The 8,115-nt window shown below is 40.3% G+C and overlaps 1 non-coding gene across 1 annotated transcript; it reads left to right on the top strand.

The window, feature by feature from the left end:
* The first annotated feature begins 7,492 nt into the window (after positions 1-7,492).
* TRNAC-GCA (transfer RNA cysteine (anticodon GCA)) lies at positions 7,493-7,564 on the top strand. Its single transcript has one exon. It is a non-coding gene; the product is annotated as a tRNA-Cys (tRNA).
* Positions 7,565-8,115: the final 551 nt, after the last annotated feature.

Genomic DNA, 8,115 nt, shown 5'->3' with positions numbered 1-8,115 from the left:
AGCATTCATTTTTGTGGTAGGTGGGGGCGCTCACCATCCACTCACTCGATGTAGTGTTGCTGTCCGACTCTTCTGTCATGTAAAAACAAAAAGTATTTGGAAACCTTTGGCACTTTTCAGGGTAAATAAATTTGCCTTGCTCGTGGACCATTAGGAGAGTCAAATTATGGCAAGTGCCATAATTATGCCGGTTGTCCGCGTTCAGACTAGGAAAACTAATCGTACTTCATCATTTTTTTTACTTTCGGCATATTTAGAGACTTAGAGGGGGATTCCACGATATGGATAGATGTATACTATACACATTATTACAATTTATGATAAGCATTGTCATAATCCCAGTTTGCGTTTATCTACAGTATATGTGTATTAGCATACATAATTTTTTAATTACTAAGAGACAGCCCTGTTAAACTGGTTTTCACTTTCGTCCTTGTCGATGTGAATATTATTGTGTATTCTAAGAATATATTGTCAACACAAACTCCCTGAATTATAATAAAAATTGCAAAGATTTTTTATTTGTTCCTTTCCTTTTTCGTGCACTATGGAACCAAAGGCCATAATAAACCGAGAACATAGGAGGTACAGATTACAACTTCCAAGACTGGTTGGAAAAGTTGCATGTTATGACAATAAAGAAGAAAAGATAGCCACCACATTCTCAGTCTTACACAGTAGCGTTATCATTGTTCTAAGCTGTGCAGTGCTGAACAAATTTACATTCTTTGCCAGTTTGATATAAAACAAATATTAAGTTAACAAACATGTGTTTATTCATAAAGGCAATCACGACTGTCTTAAAAACGTGTCATCCCCTTTGCCATAATAGCTTCGGCACACAGACTACCATGTATTACGCTTTGCTACTGTTCACTTGCAAAATTGTATCAATTATGTACTTAATTATCAACCTTGCGATGCAGGTTGGTGTCCTCTTAGGAAATGTGCCCTAGAACGTTGCGCTAGATTCAGGCTGTGTGTGTGTGTGTGTGTGTGTGTGTGTGTGTGTGTGTGTGTGTGTGTATGCTGCTTGAACCCCTCCTAGCCTATTTGATGGATTTGAATGAAACTTCCTACGTGAGTCTAGGTGGTTGCTGGGAAGTTTTTCCACTAAAAATAATTGTGTAGTTATGTATTTTAGTGAGGGTCAGCCTCCCTCACCAAATTCAAAATTCTCAGAAGTAATGAAAGGAAGTCAGATATAGTTTTAACATCTTAATACATGCCTTACAATGGACCCTCGCCCGTAATGTGATATTTGGAGAACAGCCATCCTCGCAAAAATAAACACGATCAGAAACGGGGGAAAGGGAAGACATGGATTTCAAAGATATTTCTTAGGTCAGTTTGTCTGGTTCCTTGAGACTGTTATGAAGGGGATTTTGCCAGTTAGGTAGTCTCGTACCTTCGAGACGTTTCTGGTACTGTAAGTTTCGGTACGAGTCGTCAGAGTTGCCAATTTGCCTGGTGTTTGTGAGCGTAGTTATTTCGTAAGTTAAACATTCATTTATTTTTGTGCTCTTTTCCTTTATAATATTTTATTTAAGTAATTGCTTGTTAAATTATGTAATTGAAGTTCGTATGGTTAATGATTTAGAGTGTTATGTAATGTGAGAACTCTAGAATGTTTTGATGTCTTGTAGTTGGTAACTGTTGTTGCTAGGGGCTGATGCAAGACAGTATGTCCTAGAATGTTGGAGAAGTGGACGTTTCTAGAACAATGCAAGCTTATATAAGGATGGGATAGAGATTATAACAAGTTTAGTGAGGTGTCAAGTCAGTTTGGAGTTTAGTCAGGTTTCAGGTCAGTCGGTTTTGCTGCAGTGTCAGTGTCAGTGAAGGTTGTATATTTTTGGTACTTGTGAAAACAGTGGCAAACAGTGACGGGTTATTGAAGTTTGTATATCAGTGAAACTTGAGAAGACAGTGAAGTGTATTCAGTGTAATTACTGTCAGTGAAGATTATTTTCAGTACTTGTGTAATAAGTGAAGTGTTAGCAAGCATTATGTGTACTAACTGTGAAGTGTTGTTAAACATTAAGTGTAACTGCAATCAGTAAAGTGTGTATAGCTCCAGTGCTTGTGAGAAAAGTGATTTTTTTTTTTTTATGCGAGGATAAAGGAACCAAAGGCCATGACCCTGCAGTAACAGTTCCCTCCAAGAGAAAAACCAAATACAATAGAGAGCCAAATTCAAGATCCGATCATTTTGAGATGCCTGGACACACTGCGTTTGAAAGACTGGAGATCATAGGCAGCAGGAAATACAGACAGAGGGAGACAGTTCCAGAGCTGACCTGTTGCATAAATGAAAGACTGGGAGTAACGGTTAACTCTTGCATTAGAGAGTTGGACAGAAAAGGGATGAGAGTTTGCTGCCAGACTGGTGCTACGCGCCCGTCGTAGAGGTGGAGGAATGCAAGCAGACAGTTCAGAGGAGCAGTGACCATTAAAGTAGCGATAGAAAAGAAATAAAGATGCAACAGTGCGGCGAAGAGACAGAGGTTGAAGGGAGTCAGTAAGAGGAGGAGAGTTAATGAGACGAAAAGCCTTTGACTCCACCCTATTGAGAAGAGCTGTATGTGGGGAGCCTCCCCACACATGAGAGTTGTACTCCACACAGGGGCGGATAAAACCCCTGTATAGAGTCAACAATTGTGCAGGGGTAAAGAAAGAGTGGAGTCGGCTTAGCACACCCAATCTCTTGGAAGCAGATTTTACAAGAGATGTAATATGATCTTTCCAAGATAAGTCCCGAGTAAATGAAACCCCAAGCATGTTCAAGGATGATGCAGGATTAAGCTGAATATTATTAAACATTAGTGGGTATACCCGTGGAAGATTTTGTCGGGTTGATAGGTGTAAGAACTGAGTCTTAGATGCGTTAAAAACAACTAGATTATTTTTACCCCAGTCAGAGATACGAGCCAAGTCAGACATTAGGTATGCCATAGCCTCATCCCTTGTTTGTTGAAGTAACTGTTGAGATGGGCGTTGCGGGAACCGAATGGAAAGGTGAAGGGTGGAGTCATCAGCGTATGAGTGGATAGGGTTAGATGTACAGCTTAGAAGATCATTGATGAATAAAAGGAAGAGAGTTGGTGATAGGACAGAGCCCTGAGGAACACCACTGTTGATAGATCTAGGAGAAGAACGATGGCCGTCTACAACAGCGGCTATAGAACGACCAGAAAGGAAGCTAGCGATGAAGGCACAGATAGAAGGATGGAAACCGTAGGAGGGCAGTTTGGAAATTAAAGATTTATGCCAGACTCGATCGAAAGCCTTTGAGATGTCAAGTGCAATGGCAAAGCTTTCGCCGAAGTCCCGAAAGGAGGATGACCAGGAGTCTGAAAGGTAGGTGAGAAGACCGCCAGTGGAACGTCCCTGACGGAACCCGTACTGACGATCGGAAAAGAAGGTTGTGATAGGAAAGATTCTTTAAAATTTTTCTATTGAGAATTGACTTGAAAACTTTTGAAACACAAGACGTTAAAGCAATTGGACGATAGTTGTAGGGTTGGGAGTGGTCATCCTTCTTTGGAACTGGCTGAATGAGAGCAAACTTCCAGCAATAAGGAAAGGTACAAGTTGACAGACAAAGGCAAAAGAGTTTCCCTAGGCAGGGTGTAAGCACAGCGCACAGTTCTTGAGAACAACAGGAGGGACCCCATCAGGCCCATATGCCTCGTTAGTACTGAGGCCAGTGATGGCAGAAAATACATCATCTGAGGAAATTTTAATGTCAGCCATGAGGAAGTCAGAGGAGGGAAGAGATGGAGGAACAGCACCGGAATCGTCTAAGATGGAATTGGAAGAGAAAGTCTGTGCGAAGAGATCTGCTTTATCAGTAGAAGAAATAGCTACAGAACCATCAGAGTAGAAAATAGGAGGGAAGGATGATGAGGTAAAGTTGTTAGAAAGATTTTTGGCAAGGTGCCAGAAGGAGCAGGAAGAATTCGAGTTGGAGAGTTGAGAGCATTTAGTATGGATGAAATTTTTTTTAGTAGAGCGAAGAACAGACTTAGCAAGATTCCAGGCAGAAACGTAAAGATGATGTGATTCGGGGGTGGGTTGGCTCCGGTACCTTTTGTAGGCCCTCTCCTTGTTGCGGACAGCATTAGAACAAGCGGGTTTAAAACAAGGCTATCTTGCATTAGTCAAAGGATATGAGAAAGGAATGTATGTTTCCATGCCCGAGAGAATAACCTCCATAATGCGCAAGGCACACTCAGATGGCTCCCGGCCATGGAAGCAATAATAATTCCAGGGAAAATCAAAGAAGTACTGCCTGAGGGCCTCCCAGTCCGCGGCTCCAAAATGCCACAGACGACGTTTCCCTGGAGGGTCCGCAGGCCGTACCGGAGTGATAGGACAGGTTAAGGTAATAAGGTTGTGATCGGAGGAGCCCAACAGAGAGAAAAGATTAACATCGTCTGCAGAAGGATTAGTTGTGAGGAAGAGGTCAAGTATGTTGGGGCTCTCTCCAAGGCGGTCAGGGATACGGGTAGGGTGCTGTACAAGCTGCTCTAGGTCATTAAGGATAGAAAAGATGTAGGCTTGTTCACCAGGTGGATCCGTGAAAGGAGAGGAGAGCCAAAGGTGGTGGGGAACATTGAAATCTCCTAGAATGGAGATTTCAGCGAAAGGAGAAATGGATAGAATGTGTTCCATCGTAGAAGTAAGATAGTCGAAGAATTTTTGATAGTCACTAGAATTAGGGGATAAGTAAACAGCACAGATATATTTAGTCAGAGAATGACTGGAAAGCCGAAGCCAGAGTGTAGAGAATTCAGAAGAATCGAGTTCAGGAACACGAGAGCAAGATAAGTCGTTGCGTATATATGCACAACAGCCACCTTTGGCTTTGAAATGAGTATAGAGAAAGTAGGAGGATACAGAAAAGGGTTTGCTGTCAGTTGCCTCAGACAGCTGAATCTCCGTTAGAATAAGAAGGTGAGGTTTAGAGGAGGAGAGGTGGTGCTCAACAGAGCGAAAAGTAGAGGAAAGGCCACGAATGTTGCAGAAATGAAGAAGATGAGAGTCAGACAGTGGTTCCAGGCACCTCGAGTCGGCACCGGGATAGGGGCGGATGGTGGGGGCATTTATGGTCCCCCCCGTGGGAACTCCGAGGCTTGGTGAAGAGACGCCATTTTAGCTGAATCTGAATAGGAAGTGTAGTATGTACTGTGCATGTAGTTTGGTGTAGATAGTTAGAGAAATTTGTACTGGAGAGCATGCTGGCCTACTCTCTGTGTAACTGAGACACTGAAAAAGTTCAGCAAAGGGGGATGGTCAGGAACTAGTCCTGAGGGCTGATGAAACGGGAGCTCCAGCACTCCCTGTCATCAGCTTTCCATCCACCTCGGGAGTACTGCCCTGCTCGACTGGTGGAATTATTTGGAAAATAAAGACAGTGAACTTTAAGGAGCCAGTGTTTGTTTTCGCCTCAGCTGATCTTGTGTACTGCACATCTAAAGGCTGACCGTAAGAAGAACAACTCACTGGGCAACGTCCTTCCTGTACTGTACTACTGCTGTTGCAGCCTGTGGCAGTGTGGGGACTGGGACGTAACAATACTGTCTTGCACTATATAACGTGTCCCACCATTTTTTTTTTTTTTTTTTTTTTTAAGGGGGTCAACTTCCTAACCAAATAAAATATTCTGAGAAGTAGTGAAATGACAGCAAATATATATATGACATCTTAGTTCAAGCTGTACAGTAGACTATCATCCATAATGCGACATTCGGGAAGCGTGACCGCCACCCAAAGATTACTGGGGGGTTAGCCCCCTCCCAGAATTTAAAAACTATCAGAAATAGCAACAAAATATGAATAAAGCTTCCCAAGTGAGTTCATCTGGTTACTCCGAAGGTCTTCTAGTATATACAATTTTCCAGCCATGATTTTTAGGTGGGCCAGGATTCCTCACCAAATTTAACGTTCTCACAGACAATAACAGGAGGACAGACATGGCTTTGATATCTTACTACATGTTGCACAATGCAATTATGAGGGAGACTGGCCCCCATATTGATTCTTGCGGGGGAGGGGGGTCAGCCCCCTCCCCAAAATAAAAATGATTTAGAAATAATGATTTCAGAGAAATCGGCATATATATCGTAAAATTAGGTGTGCAATTTACATGTTTTCTTTCAATACACAGGAAGAAACTGCACATCTACTATATTTATGGCCTTTTTTCTTGCCCAGTCATACCCAGAAAGACAGGCCGCGGGTATTGGTAGAATGATGGTGGTTGAAGTTAATGGCCCACACAGTACCATTCACCATTGTTTAATATAATTTACCAAACTTGCCCTGAGAAAAAAAAATCCAGAAATCTTTTGTTTAAAAAAAATAAATAAATAAAAAAAAATAAAAAAAACAGTGTGGTAATGGTTCATGCTCACTCCAACAGTTTCACACTGGCAACACACACAAAAAGAAATATTCATACTACACTGGGGGATTTGACTGTAAAGTTGCAGTTTTAGAGACGCAACAGACTTCAAGACATACCATGAAAATTTGGGGGAAAATGTACTATTAGTACATTTAATGAAGAGAACACTATTGATTCTTACACCTTTATCGTAATTGCCAGATTCTTCTAAAGGAAAAAGATGCATAACGTATAATATGTTTAACTGAGGTAATACAGTGACAGATACACGTACCGTATACATGAGAAAGGTATCAGTTCACACGGACAGGAACAAATGTTTCTCATTATTCTTGCCACTAACAGCATAATCTTACTTCTTTCACATCAACAGCATCTTATTCCATTTTTCTGGATATAGCTTGGAAAAGAAAATGTCCCTCCCCATCAACAATATTGAGCTTACTGGCTGATAGCCTCACTATTGGCTTTTCACTCATTTACCGGATTGATCACTGACAGTTCATCCTAATGGATGCGGTAAAAAGTCTGCATCTAATGTGTGCACTCAAGATCATGCAAAGCTTCTAGGACGATTTGGTGATATGATCTCAATCTGTTTCACCGGAAGCTGAAGTTTTATCCAAAATATTATATGACCTTGGCACAAAACTTTTCTCTGTATTATAAGTTTGATTTGCACTCTTAAACAAACGAAGAAAATATTCTATTTTTTTTCCATTCTGGAGATTAACTTGATTTATGCATTATATGAGTATACGTTCAAATGTGAATCAAGAAATAATCTACGGAATATATATATATATATATATATATATATATATATATATATATATATATATATATATATATATATATATATATATATATATATATATATATATATATATATATATATATATATATATATATTCTTGATTTACATTTGAAAGTATGCTCATATAATGCATAAATCAAGTTAATCTCCAGAATGGAAAAAAAATCGAATATTATCTTCGTTTGTTCAAGAGTGCAAATCAAACTTACAATACAGAGAAAAGCTGTGCGCTAAGGTCATATAATATTTTGGGCATACATATCGGGGGTGTAGCTTAGCGGTAGAGCAATCGAGTGCAGATCGAGAGGTCCCCGGTTCAATCCCGGGCGCCCCCTAGCATTCATTTTTGTGGTAGGTGGGGGCGCTCACCATCCACTCACTCGATGTAGTGTTGCTGTCGGACTCTTCTGTCATGTAAAAACAAAAAGTATTTGCAAACCTTTGGCACTTTTCAGGGTAAATAAATTTGCCTTGGCTCGTGGACCATTAGGAGAGTCAAATTATGGCAAGTGCCATAATTATGCCGGTTGTCCGCGTTCAGACTAGGAAAACTAATCGTACTTCATCATTTTTTTATTTTCGGCATTTTTAGAGACTTAGAGGGGGATTCCACGATATGGATAGATGTATACTATACACATTATTACAATTTATGATAAGCATTGTGATAATCCCAGTTTGCGTTTATCTACAGTATATGTGTATTAGCATACATAATTTTTTAATTACTAAGAGACAGCCCTGTTAAACTGGTTTTCGCTTTCGTCCTTGTCGATGTGAATATTATTGTGTATTCTAAGAATATATTGTCAACACAAACTCCCTGAATTATCCTAAAAATTGCAAAGATTTTTTATTTGTTCCTTTCCTTTTTCGTGCACTATGG

The sequence above is a fragment of the Coenobita brevimanus genome, chromosome 116 (assembly GCF_032717465.1).
Source record: "Coenobita brevimanus isolate Jiangsu-jjx chromosome 116, ASM3271746v2, whole genome shotgun sequence".
In the NCBI taxonomy this organism is placed as follows: Eukaryota; Metazoa; Arthropoda; class Malacostraca; order Decapoda; family Coenobitidae; genus Coenobita; species Coenobita brevimanus.
Note: the sequence above shows the minus strand (reverse complement) of the source record. Positions and strands in the feature narration are given on the sequence as shown.